The sequence below is a fragment of the Falco peregrinus genome, chromosome 6, assembly GCF_023634155.1.
Source record: "Falco peregrinus isolate bFalPer1 chromosome 6, bFalPer1.pri, whole genome shotgun sequence".
NCBI classification, from domain to species: Eukaryota; Metazoa; Chordata; class Aves; order Falconiformes; family Falconidae; genus Falco; species Falco peregrinus.
The window spans coordinates 75399864-75415388 of NC_073726.1; the positions used below are offsets into that span (position 1 = coordinate 75399864).

General features: G+C 42.7%; 1 protein-coding gene across 2 annotated transcripts in view; it reads left to right on the top strand.

Annotated features, from left to right (window-relative positions):
* ST8SIA1 (ST8 alpha-N-acetyl-neuraminide alpha-2,8-sialyltransferase 1) overlaps window positions 1-15525 on the top strand; it is a 141635-nt gene that overhangs the window by 19525 nt on the left and 106585 nt on the right. The window contains exon 1 of one of the 2 annotated variants that reach the window (XM_055807670.1): window positions 15154-15303. The exons of the other annotated variant lie outside the window; for it this stretch is intronic. The gene's annotated coding sequence lies outside the window, so the exon portion shown is untranslated. Of the gene's footprint in view, window positions 1-15153; window positions 15304-15525 lie in introns of those variants that run through there. 2 annotated transcript variants of the gene reach the window in all.

Genomic DNA, 15525 nt, shown 5'->3' on the forward strand with positions numbered 1-15525 from the left:
ACTGATCTGGAGAGATGGGGAGTTGCTTAAGACCACCTGCAGCTGGAGTTGAAACAATAGAGTATGAGAGGCAGAAGGTGGATGGGAAATGAGAAGATGGTTCCTCCCTTGGGCAGAAGAGTGCTGCTGGCCAGTGGTTAAAGAGTGCCTCTGCTGTCTTGCAATGGTTTGTTCCCCATGGTGATGACCTGGTGTGAGATGAAGGTAGAAGGTCCGAGCAGATGCACTATACTTCAGCTTGCTGCCTGTTCACTATGGGAAGGGCCCTGGTTGTTGGAGCTCCAGCTGTGGAGAGTTTGCATAATTCTTTAGTAGTGGCACAGCTCCTCTTCCCCTTTCTTGTTCAGTGGGATCGCTTGGACATGCTACCCTGAGAGACTTTGCATGGCTGTGAGTTTTGTGTCTTGTTCGTAACTGCTGGCTTATAAATTCCCCTCTCAGCAATTTTCAGAACCTAGTTCCAGTATGTTTTATTATTTAGATTTCTTTGGGTTATGAGTAGTCTGTGAAAACTAGAGTGTGGCAGCTAATTAAATGCAGGATTTCAGCAGTCCTTCAAGCAACAATAGTTTTCTGTGATATGCGTGGCTGTATGTGTCAAGCGCTTCAGGTTTCGCTTTTATTTAGAATTTCATAATGCTGCACTATATACAATTCTTGCAGGCATTACAAGGTAGCACGTTTTGCATCGCCATAGTATGCCAGGCAGCCGTCTAAACAGCAACATTACTACCTGAACTTTAATGAATCATGTAGCTGGGTTTTTGGGAATAAAGAAATCTAAGAAAGATGGAAAACTCTCAACCAGTGGAGCAGAAAGAGGAGGAAAAGCAAAACCCCAGACTTGAATTCTGACAGGAGCGTTTCCCATAGCTGTAGGGAAGCTGTTTTGCAGCACTGGAACACTCAGGTTTCCCAAACCCGCCTGCTCAGCATGTGTGCCTGTGCAGAGGAGGTGCGATTGTGTGGCTGGAAGCAGGTGCTGCAGATGGCAGGAGAGGTAGATGGAAAATAAACATCTTGGCAGAGTTACGTAGGAGTCATAGCATGTAGTAATCTCTGCAGTTTTGCATTTGACAGACTTTTAGGAATTCTTCTCTCACGTTTAGTGTTCACTTGTTAAAGGCCACCAGCTTAGACAGAGGGGTAAAGTTGGATGTGTTGCTTTTTTTCCCCAGGACTTCAAACCTAAAAGAGCTCAGTACATAAATCACGTTTATCCCCAGGGAAGCTGTTTGTTTGCTGCAGGTAATGGGGTTTGTGCATTCCCAACTTATTCCTAGCAGCACAGAGCATAGCACAGCAAACTAGTTAGGATAGACTCAAACACGGTTCCTGTTTCCTCGCCTCTTCTTTTCCCACTGCCAAGCAACTGCCTGGTTTCTGCTTCTGCTACTTCTTCTATGCCTGTTTAGGTGACCTCCCCACCCGCAAGCCCCCAAACCCAAACCATTAAATGTTGTGGTGTGTTGTGAAACTCTGTGTTTGCAGTGTGTGCTGCCAAGTATCTGTTATTTAATGGTAATGATAAAATAGCGTGCAATGAGTTAGAAGCTAGAGTTGTAAATATGTGGTGACCTTGATGGCTGAAGCTGTTTGGATTATTCTAAGGACTGTTTCAGAGCCCTGCCAAGATGTAGTGATGTGCCTGTGAAATTCTGGGAGCTTTGGAAATATGAGTTTTGGAAGCTCTTCTTGCAGTGCTGTGTGAATATTTGTCCTGAAAGCTCAGGTTTATGTTCCCTGATTACACTAGCAAATTCTTTCTAGCTGGTTGGAGGAAGTGTTCAGGGGAATCCTGCCAGCCTTCTGACAGTTTGGAGTAGTTCAGATGATAAGCCTCTGTGTGTCCTTTGAAGGCAGCAGCTGATAGAGATGCAGAGTACATGTTTAGAGGAAACACGGAGTGCTTAGGTCCTGACTACTTAGGTCTAACCCAGGAAATTTGCTGTGTTTTGTACACCCTGGGGTCAAAGTGTACAGTTGTGGTGGTGAACAGTGCATTGGTGCTGTGACTCTAGCCAAAGGGACTTGGCTCAGGGTAGGTTGCCAGTGGAGGAGTGGTGTGACTCAGAAGATGTGAGTGGAAGGTGAGAAAATGTCAATTGGACTCTTCCTTACCTCCTGTTAGGTACTAGTCAGGTTGCTTTGCCGTAGTGAGCATTGGTGAGAGTGGAGGTCTGAGCACATTTTAAGTAATCACGAGACATGTTACATAGAGTTGTCAGTGAGCTGGCAGCATTGTTGAGAGCAAATGGCAGAACTTCTGCATCAGCACTTTATCCTTTCTAGTGAGGTGCTAGAGAGACCAATGTATATGGCAGTTTTTGTTACTGAGATATGTTCAGAAAAAAAAAAAAAAAATTTCCTGTGATTGTGTTCCTATTGTCTAGGCCAGGGGATAAGCAACAGATTTTAATGATGTATAGTCACCTATGGATATAGCAGGTAGAGGTTCATCACACTTATTTCAACTACCTAAAAGTTAGGTTTCTCTGTTAGTACTCCTACCGTAATTTCCTCCTGCTATAAATAATGAACAGGCAGAGGTCCTTGTGGATACTGACAGCTCTCTTCTGCCTTAGATACGTGTTGTAGGGTAGGGTAAGTGTTCTGTTTGTGGAAAATCTAGATGACCAACACAAAATAGATGCCTCACTGTGTGGTGGCTGGGCTTTGGTAGTATGAGCATTTTAAGAACTGAGACTTGAAGCACACCAGTAGACTGTTACCAGACTGTGAAATGGGGCTTCAACCACTAAGTGCTCCTGCATCATGAATCAATTAATACAACACACAACTGTCACTCAGCCACCAAGAATAGAAGTAGGAGAATTGCAAAAAGAAAAAAAGGCTTAGCGCTTGCTTCTGCTTTTACTTGACCAGAGTCAAGTAAATGAACAGCATCCCAGTTCTGCAGTGTACCCTGATGATCATCAATAAACTTGATTTCTTTATTTTCTTTTTTTCCCCTGGGCCTACAGCAGAGCAAGCTGTGAAGACAGAGAGGGTACATTGCCTCTTGTTCCTAGGACAGGTGTTTGGAGATGACTAGTGAAAGCATCTCAGCTGACCTTCCCTGCAAGAACAGATTCATTCCAACTCAGGGCCGGTGAGATCTTTTCTGATTTCAGTAAGTCTGTAGAACAGGCAATATCCAGAATTCAGATATGATGGAGTTAAAGATGAGTGCAAGATAATGCCATTTAACTTTTTTCTGCTGGTTCACCAGAGGAAAAGAGACTTAAAAAGATTTGGATTTAGAGCTTCTAATGAAAAGATGTTCCAAAGTGGATGTGCCTTTCCTTTATTTTAATCCACTTACCGCATTTAGCAAAGTATTTGCATCAATGAACCTGATTTTACAGCACCTGGTACTCGGGCAAGATTTAAAACACATTAGCAAAACTGCTTCAGAAATGAAGCTTGTAACCACAAACAGTGGAAATGCAAGTTCAGGTTATGTTTCAAGTTTTAATCTGTGATAATTTTACCGTTTGTTTTCATCTGTTAGAAGCCATCTGTCGGTACACAGAAGAATCACTGAACTCAGTTCAGAAATATCTCTGGATACTTGGCCAACTGAACATCAGCTGTTTTCAAAAGCGATGTTGATGGCTGGAGCAACTCGGGCTGTTAAGTGAAGTCCAGTGTCGGTGCTTGACAGTGCATTAAATCATGGCTTTCTTCCAAAATTGGACTATTACAGTTTAACTGGTATATAATTCTGGGTATACAGGGGCAACAAAGAACACAGTTTTGTCAATGTCCTTCTCTAGAAAGCTAAAGCATGGCATTATTTGGCATTTATTGGATTCCACTCCACCCACCCAGCCAGTAGGAAATGTGACCTCTATGACTGCAATCCTAATCTTAATTCCCCCCGCTTTTGTCTCACTGGGTGATTTCATCTAAACTAGAGAAATAGAAGTCTTCAAGGTAGTGAGTTCCTACAGGTTTCATGAAAAACAGCAGCTGCGTAGAAGAGAGGGATCAAAACTGAGGTTTCCTCTTTTGTTTGTCCTCCTGTTTGGCTGATCAGCTTGCCCTGCTAGCTGGCAGGGCGTCAGATGGATGCTTCCCAACCGGGCAAAACTCACTCTGTCTCCTAAACAACTGATAGTTCTGAGATGTGGGAAGCAGTTTCTGAAAAGTGGAAGAAACAAGTTTCTCTTCAGAATAGGGCTTCCTTCAGTTGTAGATCTATTCATATGTTTTTGATGGGTTAAAGCTTGCCCCCAAATGTGCAGCTTTTATGCCTTTGAAAATATATTCCTCTTTCATGCCTGTTCATGTGATACTTTTTACATATTCTTGTCTCCATTGCACATGTAGGCAATGGCTGCCTGGTCACCTACAGGTTTTTTTGCATCAAAAATCACTCTACTGACCAGTGGAGGATTATTCCTCCCCTCTTTATTTCTGTGGTCTCAGATCTTAGGCATTTCAAAATGTTTAAATCTGTGTAAAGGGGGAATTTTTTTTTTTTTTCTTTCTGGCCAGTTCACCTTCTGTGAAGGGGTATGACTTTAACTGATCAAATTAGTAAAAAGCTCCCTATGGACTTTCTTGGATTGGAGCGTGGGGGCACTGTTGTGAGGAGCGTTATATAATACTTTCCGGGCTTTTATCTGGGTTGCAGAAGCAGGTGGAGAAGTCACTGTAGTGTGATAATTGGCTGCTTAGATCTAGGTGGTATCTATCATCGCTCTAGATATTACAAGCACAAATGTAACATTAGAGCTGCTCGATTTATTTTTAGTAAATCTCCTTCTCCTGGAAGAATACAGCTATCCTGTGCCCTTGTTGAAGCCAAATGTTTCTTTGTGCTTGTAGCAGTGCAAAGCAAGGAGCAATTTTGCTGAAAGGAGTAAGGGAAGTGGTAAGAACAACTCGTTTCCTCCCCACCCTGCAGCTGCAGTGTCGTGTACTGTAACTTTCTGTCTGGGTTGATAGTTCTGCTATTTTGCAAGGCAGCGATTCATTAATTTAACCTCATCTCTGTGAAAGCTGCTCTCCTTCTGCCAGGTTTATAAGATTAAAAAAAGAATAGTGCATAAAGCAATTAATCTGTTCCACCTGCCCCACTCTGCTTTGGCTCTGAGTACTCTCTGACAAAACTTCCAGTTCATGCAGTTCTGCCATCTCGCCTTTCTGACAGCCCACTCTGAGGGCTCTATGAACAGAGCTGGAAGACCATCAGCTGAGGCTGCTGGCAAATAGCATCCTTCTGTGACATGCTGTAGACAGACAGAAGACCTACAGTCCCTCCCTCCCAGCTCACATTAGCTGGAGAAGCCTTGCTAGGCTTTCTAGGGTCTGGAGCAGCAGGTCTGGCTTTGTGGACTGGAGTTAAGCTACGAAACATAGATGTTGCCAGTTGCCATCTGAGGTAGTTGGTCTCTTTATGACCTCTTTGTGGAGAGGAAGTAGGTATCTGTTTAGTTTGAGATGAACCACACCCTAAAAGAAGCTGTCTCTCATAAAGAAGCCTCGGAGTGACTTGGATAGAGGTGTTTACATTTCAAATACTGTAAATGAAGTGCGATGAACCCTGTGTCTTCCCCAAGATGGGCCCTCAAACACAGCTGTCATATTAAGGGGCTGGTGGTGGTGTCGTTAGCTAAGTGAAGGAGCAGTCTGGTGCAGTACCGGGGAATTCCAGCGTTGTGTGAGATCATTTCTCTTGAGCTGCTGGCCAGAAACCATCAGCTCGTGCTCAGGTTCATCACTTCTCAAAGGAACGTGGCTGTTTGTTGCAGTTCCTAGGTGAGGTGACGAGTCACCGTTGTCTCTCCTGGATGTGGTTGGAGTTTCATTGGGAACAACACAGACAACCCAGAGGCATCCTGCTTTCCAGTAGATTTTAGTGCGAGCAACAGAGCAGCGCTATGGTGCTGGTTTTGCTATTACAGGTTACAACTTGTGGTTTCCTTTATATATAGCTCTTTATACATCTGATATGAGTCTCAGAACTTAGTCTGAATGCGTACTAAAACTCATACATTATAATTCATACATTATAATTTGTGTTTCAAAGCTTATAAGCAGGCTTTGTGCGTAGCAGTTTGAAGCAAGTTTGCATGAATCGAAATGTATTCTCTCTGAGAAGAGGCTGACAATTCTGTGTTTCAATAGGTTTCCAGATCAAATCTGCTTGGTTTGTAGGTAAAAGAATTGGCAGGAGGAAAGGTGAACTTAAGGCCTGTCAGATGTGCAGGCAGACTTCCATTCACTGAGAAATATGCTGATTTCTTCTAATTCATGAACATTGTTCAGTAACAAAGACAGTCCCTGGCAAATTTTGGGCTCATCCGTACTTCTACAATTTAAATGTTGCACGGTTCAGTCCTCCTTTGTACTTGCACTGCTAATGAAGATACGGAATAAATTGATGCGATGCTAGTAAAAGAATCATGTCTGTTTTCAGTGGTAGAAAAGTATATCCTTTCAATTACTTTTCTAAAAATGCAGGGTTTTGATCAAAGAGAGAAAGCATAATCAACTAAAGTAATTGTGTATCTTTATTACACTATCTGAGATTTGCTTTAAATTCAAAGGAGAAGCTGATAGAGATTAAATAATCTGAAATCATCTGAAGATTCAGAGGCTGATCTGAGCCACAGTTCAGTTTTGAGGGAACAGAATTTAGGTAAGTTTGGGGAATTCCACGGTGAATCATATAATACTGTTGCTACTGCTGTCTTCTGAAAATGGATAAAAGATTTAAGAACCTTGAAATTTTAAGTTTCACTATGTCTGTCCTTGTTTGGAAGGAGGGTAGAGGGGGAAAAAAAAAACATTTTCTGTGATACTATGAATGTTTCTGGAAAAAAGATATCACTTGTACGTTTCCCCAAAAAAACTCTCAAAACCAAAGGGGGGTGAGGAGGGGAAGAGTTGGACAAAATCAGTCACAGATTAGGGTGATATGCTGCCGTGGCTGACAGCTCAGATTTTGCCTGCTGCAAGGCAGCGAGGTTTGTTTGTACCAGGCCAGGGTAGCAAGGAAAGGGAAGCCCAACACACAGGAGATAAAAACTGTTATATATTTCTTTTGCAGCCTGGAAAACTTAACTGCTAATTGTACTGTGTAGACGGCACAAAATGTTTTGTTCAGTGATTTTAAAATGAATAATGAAAACCAACAGGTACAATATTTTCAGGTTAAATGAAATACTTTGTTTCCCTTTTGGGTGCCTAAAAAAGACCTGAAAGAAAGTGCTGAAGGAAAAAATACTGATGATGCAGAAAAGATGGAAGTGCTTGATTTGTAATTCCCCTCCCACCCCCACCTATTAATTTGGCAATTTGTAGCAAATTATCCAACAGTTTATAGTTAAAATTTCTTACTCACTTTAAAAAGTCACATACAGCTCTACTGCTAAGCTCATGAAGGTGGTTTCCATGAATTATCTTTATTCCAAGAAGTGTCTATGGTCTCTGCAACCTTTTTCCTTTCATGCAGGTTGCAGCACCAGGCAGTTCAGTACCTGATTTGCTTCTGCCTGTGACCTTTTTATTGTCCTGATATCTTTCCTCTCTTGAGGAAGATGGGGATATATTACATGATCCTTGTAAAACCAGACACCAAAATTGCTGCAGGAGGCATTGAAATCGGCCGAAAGTTCATAACAAGAAACAATATAATAATAAATGTGAAGAGAAAAACTGTCATGACTTTAGTTTTCATAAAAATCTTATCATATTGCAGAAAGCTTGGCAGTAATCAGACAATCAGTAATCAGCTAATCTTGCTGTTCTGCTCTGCCGTGTCCACTCTATTTATTTTTCATTGCATTTAAACTAATTCTTCAGGTTCAGGTAATTGGGGGATTTTCACAAATGAACTTGTGCAGAGCAACATATTCTTGATTTAGATGTTTTTGGCAAAGGTTTTAATTTTACTTAGAGCTTAAACTAGTACTGCTTTCCCAAAAAAAGAGTTTGGTATGATTTTGTGAATATCAAGAGGATTTGCATTGGTGGTTCTCTTATTCTTCTGGTACTTGTCCATGATGTTCTTAGGAGGGCAATTTTAAGGTCATATTCCCGAACAGTTGTGCTAAAGGTAGTTTTAAATTTCATCTCAGGTGGGGTGGAGTCTGCTGTAGAGAGGAGTGGTGCCAAAATACTTGACAAGGCTGAAGCCAGTATTTTATTTTGATGTGCAGGAATAAGACCATGTGGCTCTGTGTTTTGTGACCAGGAGTTCATTCAGTGTGTCCCTTAGCTTCTGACGGTTGCAGAAAGGTGACAGCCTCTCCCCTCCATCTCCCAAGTAAATTCATAGCAGTTGCTCGTGTTCTGCCCACAGCTTTGGTACAGGGGCAATTAAGTGTTTGAAGCAAGAGTCTGATGTGTGCGATATCTGCCCTGGTAAGAGAAGAACATTATATTCCACTTTCAGTTTCCATATTGCTGTCTTCTGCCCTGCTTAAGGCGCAGGCTATCATGCCTTGAACCACTTGAATACTAAGGTACTTTAAACACCATGAAAACCTCAAAGCCTCAGTGACTTCTTCAAGCTAACCCCCAGTTACAAGTAGTATATTGAGCTCTTTGGGAACGAGAAATTGTGACTGTGACCAAGCCCAACTAACCATGTTTTAACAGACTGTCGGAAGCCAAATGCCAACTGCAGCTACAAGCTCGTGTGACCATGCTGACTTTAATTGAATCAGTGACTTTACTGTTACTGAACGGGTTCTGTAGCCTTCTGTAGAGCCATAAAATTCTCAGGCTGCCAGCTTGGAGAAAAAAATGGCCACAAGTATAGTCATTATGTGGCTATATGAGAGGGCTGCCTTACAGCTGCTAGCATTAGCTACTGCCTACTGTTGGAGATGGGATATGGGTTAGCTTTTTTTACTGTTCTTGGATGGTGATGGTCATTGGATGGATGAATTCAGGATGTGTCCAGGTGTGAACTTGCTGATTAATTACTGATCCTCTGCATTTCTTTTATCAGTGATTTGCAAGACGACATTACAATATTGTTGGTAAATTTTCCAGATGAGAAAAGGAACAGGGTGGCAACTGATGCAGGCGACAGGCCCAGGAGAGAGAGCAGCCTGGGTTTCCTGCTGCGCTTCCTGATTCTCAATAGAGCCATATGTGAAATCTCACATTTAGCAAACCAGAGTGTAGGCTGCAGTTACAGATAGATGTCCCTATCCTGGGAAGCACTGGCAGTGAGAAGAGTGCTAAATATTTAATCAGTTAGATGTGCTTTGGCCTTGGATGTGGGATGCATGGGTAATACCAGAGAGGTCGTTTTGTCCCTGTAGCTGGCAGGGGTTGACTACTGTAGAAATGTTATTTCCAGGCTTGGAATATTTAGAGGGGAATTTTGAAAAAAAGGCAATAGCCACAGGAATGATGGAAAGGGTAAATAACTTTGTTCAAAAGTGAGAAATTCGGGAAACTCCAGGTCTTCCACTCATCAGAGGGGAGGCTGAAATCCGAGAAGCCAGGGATCTCTGAACTGGGTGGGGGGTGGTGGGGTGGTGGTGAAGAGGGGAACAGATAATTTAAAAAAATCAGTCAGAACCTGAAGGGACAAAAATTCAAGCTCTAAACTGAGTGCTGATCTTTTAAAGGCACAATTTTAACCATTAAGCAACAGTTGTGGTTTCTCCCCTGCCACCAAAACTTATTGCGAGAACATGTGGAAGTATTATTCTTGGGGAAACATTACACTTTGAAGACTAAATTTAGAGATTTTTCAGGAATAGATTTTAGACTCCTCATGATGGAAGTGGTCAGACCAGTTGCGTTTCAGAGCCACTGTTGATATTAATCACTAAAGTATTTCTGACAGGCATGTTAGCCCGGGGTCTCTGAAGCGTGCATGTGCTGGGATATAGGTGGTGATTTAGTTGAGGAGTCCCAGAGGCTCTTGATGGGTCCCCCTGCCTCTGCTCAGGGATATGTAGATGGAAGCAATTAAGCAATTGCACCGACATGGAGCTGTGCAAATCTTCCTTAATGAACCCAAGCAACCACCCATCCTCTGGATTTCAGCAGTGCCACAAATCCCTGGTTGTGGGTGATGGCCTGATGATTTTGGCCTGACACCAGCTGAAACTCCAAGGACAGATTCATTTTTTTCTCTGCGTGTTCAGATTCATGTGATCCCAAGGCAAAACATGAGCAGCTGAGGTGAACATGGACTGCAATGTAGAGAAAAGGAGGTTTGTGTTAGACCAAATGCCGAGTGTTGTGCTGTCAGCTCCTGGCTCTGATTCGTAGTCACCAGACAGAAGCTAGCATGATGACCAGCTAAATCCAGGCAGCTGAGCAGAGTCTGACGAAAACAGTTAGTTTGACCGATTATTTTTATCTCAAACTGGAACCTGAACCTCAAGTCATAATTTTAATGCTGCCATTAAAGCCAAACTGTAATGGAACAGTAATAGTAAGTTTAGTGTTACGTTGAGCAGTGGTTGAATCGGTGCCTTTGTTCCATGTGGGGACTGCTGGTACTTGCTGGGACCTGCAGAGCAGCATCAAGCTGTAGCCCCTCCTGTCCTCTCCCCCTCCTGTGTGTGCAGCATCATCCTTCATGGGGCACTGCCGTGCAGACCTCGATGGGGTCCTGCACAGTGCAAGGTTCATCAAGTGTGTGTGATGTGCTATAAAACTGCTGCCTCCTTGGGGCAGAAGAAGGGGTGTTGGTAGTGTTACCAGTGTCAGGGCACCGGTAGGTCTTAATAGCCCTGACCAGCCTCACCTTGGACCCTTACCCCTGTACCCCACATGCTGTGCCATGCCACACACTCTCTGCCCGTCGGTCCATTTATGATCAGGCTTAAGCCTTCAGTCCTCCTTCATGAAGTTGCCCTCCTGTTGCTGCTGCCTGACAAGTGGTTCCACTTCAACCTGATCTTTTCCTTATCCCCCTGGTATGGGTTTAAAAGGAAAAATCTGAGAGGAAGGACTTTGCTCCCCCTCGCTTTCACAGTGCTGGCAGCACTGATGTGCTCCATGTTGACCAGCATCACAAGACGGGCATGGCACAGAGAGCTGGAGAAGTGGTGGTGTGCTGGGGAGGCAGGACCTGTTCCACCTATGAAGAAGAGATATCTAAAGGGCTATAAACTCCTGACTGACAACCCATGCTGTGGAATTGCCCATTTCTGCTTTTAGATGTTATATTTGCCCATCTTAAGCCATATGGGATGTTTGAACTAGCTATTGAGTCATTATTGGCTGGGACTCAAGTCAAACCAGAGTGAGATTAAGTATTAACTGGCTGCAAACAGAAAAAAGTTCATTAAGGTGAAGAATAAGCAGTTTGGGATTTTTATGCAAGCTCTTTCACTGACGTTACGTATGAGTTTAGGTTTAGACTTCTCAAGGAGGTCTGGTTTCCTCTCTGCTTTTAGGTGGAGGAGGGTGCACCTATATGAGCTCTTTGATCAGAAGTGGGCTTTTGAGGCAAATCTCCTGATTGTCACAAGTTACTGCACTTCAGTAATGCACTTTTTGCTACAGCCACTCACAGGCTTTTTGTGGAATCAGACCAGAGTTAGTCTGCAGTAAATACCATGAAAAGAAGGTAATGTGGGTATAGGAACCTTGGCACCAACTATTCCACTCTGCTTCTTTCAATGTGCAATGTCTGCTGGTATAACCTGAACGAAGTGTACTGTGGGGATACAGCTCATGCCCCCAGACTGCTGCTCAGCTCCCGCCTGGCGCTTGAGCCGATGAGCGGAGCCACTTCAGTGCTAATGCTGCCCTGTGGTTAGTCACCTGCTTGGTGCCCAGTTCTGGCTGAATCTTAGAGGCCTGAAGTGAGAGTCTCAAAGTAACTTTTCTTCTGCTTCTGTCACAACTGGGGATTTGTCCCTTAAGTGCTATCAGGTCTGAGGGCCCCCAGTGCCTTTTCAATACCAATATTAAAGTTATTTAATTCCTCTCATACGTAGGTCTCCCCTGAATTGGAGATAACTTCGAGTCAAAGGTATATTTTTTATGTCCTGTGAGTGCAGAAATGCTTACAGTGAACTGAAATCCTTGGCTAAGAGCTGCTGCAGTTTTGCAAATTCATAACATTTTAGCTGTATGTTTTAATCTAGCTACTCCCTGATCCTGCAAAGTACCCTGCTTTAGATTCACCTTTGAATCCATTCTGCTTTGTAATGCATGTTTTCATATGGAGCTTTTCTCACTTTGGAACTTTGGGATTTGGATCAGAAAGAGAGACTGAATGATGTGAGACTTTTAAAAATTACTCTTTTCTGACAGAAAGCACATGTGAGTGCACAAGGTTTTTGTGCTAATATATACAGATGCATACTTGAACTAGTGATCTGCTTATCTGTGGACCTTCCAGGAGGTACTTGCTACTTTTCATAATATGTTTATCAACAAAGGATTTAGTGGGAACTGGAAAAATGCATTTTTGGGGAGGGAAAAGAGTAGGTATATATATCTAGCCTGATAGATGGCAGGGAGGGTGGGAGGAATCATACAAAGAGATACAAAGAGCTGTTCCCTAGCTCTTCAGTTTACCCTGGCTAAAGAAAGGGTCATTAATATGAAACATTCCCTAGATACTTTTCCACTGAGATGTCTGTTATTTTTGTGCTTTTTCCTCTGACCAAACTTCCAGAGAAGGTATGAGTTGCAAGATTTCACTTGGAAATTTTAGTTTTGTTATACAGTTGTATAAGAAACAACTATATGTAGAGTTGAGCTCCGGCTGGTCTTGGATTACATTATGTTTTCTTGAAAAAGTTGCCATGGGGATAGAAAATACAAAGAAAAGGAGAGGAAAGATAGGCAAAAATTATTTTCTTTCCACTTGACAGAGCGAGTGAAATATTTTTCCAAAGGCTGCATACTGGAGTTTGTGGACAGCCAGAAAAATCTCCACTCTCAAATCTTTCATTTGGAACAATATTTCATGACTGTCTGAAACTGCTTTGCAAAGGTTATTTGGTAAGAGGTTTCAAATTTTCTCTAGTCTGATTTTCACGGTTCTGTGATGAAGGCTTTATTTGGGCATCTACGGGAGGATGATGTGAAGCCTTTCTGTGGTGGATATAGGTAGAGCCATTGGTGTTTCTAGGAATGGAAATTGCCACTCTGGCTGACACATTGCTCTGTTCTGCTCAAAGAGTGACAAACGAGCTCTACAACAGGCAGTCTAAAGGAAAACACAGTTCCAGAATCACAGAAACAGAAGTGTGAAGGTGCCTAGAATGATCACCTGGTCCAGCCTTTTGTGGGAAATGAAGTCTAGCACCTTGTCCAACTTCATCTTGAAAACCTCCAGCGATGGGGACTCCACCACATCCCTGGGGAAGTTGTTCCAAGGGATGATTGTTCTCACTGTAAAAAATTTCTTTCTTATATCAGGATGAAACGTCTCCCAGTGCAGCTTGTACTCATTGCTCCTTGTCTTCTCTGTGTGGCTCCTTGTGAAGAGAGAGCCTCCATCCCCTTTATAACTGCCCTTCAAGTACTGGAAAACTGATGAAGTCCCCCTAAGTCTCATCTTCTCCAGGGAGAAAAGACTTAACTTTTTAAGTCTTTCCCCACAGGGCAGGTTTTCCAGCCCTTTGATTGTTGTTGTGGCCCTTCTGTGGACCCCCTCCAGTCTGTTTTGAGTCGTGGGGTCTAGAACTGAACACAGTTTTGTCCTACACTTCATTAGTTTGGGATTGACTTGCACACCAAAGCATGGCGATTTACATCTTTTCTGAAATACTTCTCTATACGGACGGAAGAGCGCAGGTATGTATGGAGAAAACACATGAGAACAAGTTATTGCTCGTAGCGCTTCAGCCTGAGCAGCAGCACGCTCTGCCCTTGTGAGCCCCTGTACCCTCACACTGGGGGGTCTGGGTATGTGGTGGAGCCTCATGCTCTGCAGTGCGGCACCATTGTCAAATGGACGACATGCTGAAATTTTGAGCCATGTAGCACCCTGTCATAAGCTTCTGATTTGAGTCTTCATAAAAATCCGTCACCTCTTTGGCTGCCTGTGGGGACAGAGCGGCTGCTCAGCCTGTTACAGGGGGAGAGCTTATCTTGCGGCTCCTTGTAGAAGCTGACTCTTGATTTAGAACAAAATGTGATACCCAGTTTCCTTGTGTAATTTGCTTCTTTTTAACAATTTAATCTCCCTGTGTGTACGGGCAAAGGATACACTCAGGATACACCTGCTTTAGGAGAAGAGTGCACCTCCTGCCATCAATCCTTGCATCCTTGCTGTCCTTTGAGAGCCTTCTTCCACGTGAGCAAGTGTCCCAGTGGCCTGGGGTGGTGGTGGTGGCAGCGCTGCCCTGGAGCTGGGCCAGAGCAAATAATTGAATTTCCCCAGTGGGGAAAGCTCACAAATAGCACTGGCACCGCCAGGTTTCCTCTTCTGCTAAGATTACAACAAGTCAGCTCTAGCGTTTTCATCAAGTTTTCAGTTGAAATACATATGGAAAATAGTGGCATAGTTGCAGAAAACTATTAACTGATGGCAAAATAAATTTTTGATAGGGGAAAACAATGATTTCTTTTTAAAAAATCAATTTTTAGAGAAGAAAACTAGCTGTAAAGCTTTAAAAAATGCTAAAAAAAATTTAAAATTTCTGTGAATGACTTAATGGTTTTGCATAAAATCTCCTCTTTCATACAGGAGAACATTTTAGTAGCCACTAATAACTGATGTTTTTCTGCCTGCCGCTTGCAACTCTTATGCAGCCACTTGAAATGGCATCAGTCTCTTTAGGATTCCCTTTAAAATAAATGAGAAATTTATGTAATAATGTATCAATGTACTGTAATGGCATAACTCTACAATGTATATTTTATATATGTCTATTTCTTATAAAAACTAATATGAGCGTGACCCTTCGTATAGAGAGCTAATCCCTTGCAGCTTCAGAATGACAGGATATTCCTGCCCTGCAGATGCCTAGAGTTTTTCATCATTCTGTATTTTAGGGAATTAATTGCTGAGTTTGCTGTGATACAGAATTTTTGCTCAGTATAACCTTCAACCACCTCACCAGCTCTCAAATTTCTGCTCGGGCTGAGTAATAAATGTTTTGGGGAAGTGAGCGTGTAAGAGGATATGCAGTTTCAATGAGGAAACAAGAAGCATAACATCCACACTATCTATCTGTCTGTCTCATACTGAGATGACTCAAATTGAACTTCAATTAGAAGTCAAACTCTAATACTGCTGTGAATATAGCACAAGGGTGTTTAGTATCTGGAGAGAGATGCCGTATTTTTTCCATACTAAGTTATGTAACTGGGGGGGGGTTAGGAGGCCTGCCCTTCATGAATAAGGTGTGGGATTGAATTTTCATATACCTTGGATTTAATTTTCAAAGGAGCTTCTCTGATTTCTTTACGTGTTGAAGGCCAGGTTTTTATTCATTTGAATGGGTTGTAAAGGATGGAGGTTTTTTTTTCTGAATCTTGGTTCTACCTCTATGCCACTCAAAAGTGAATGGAGGTTTGACATTTTTACTGTCTGTTTCTAAGGTTTTCTGAAACAAAATCAGGTTT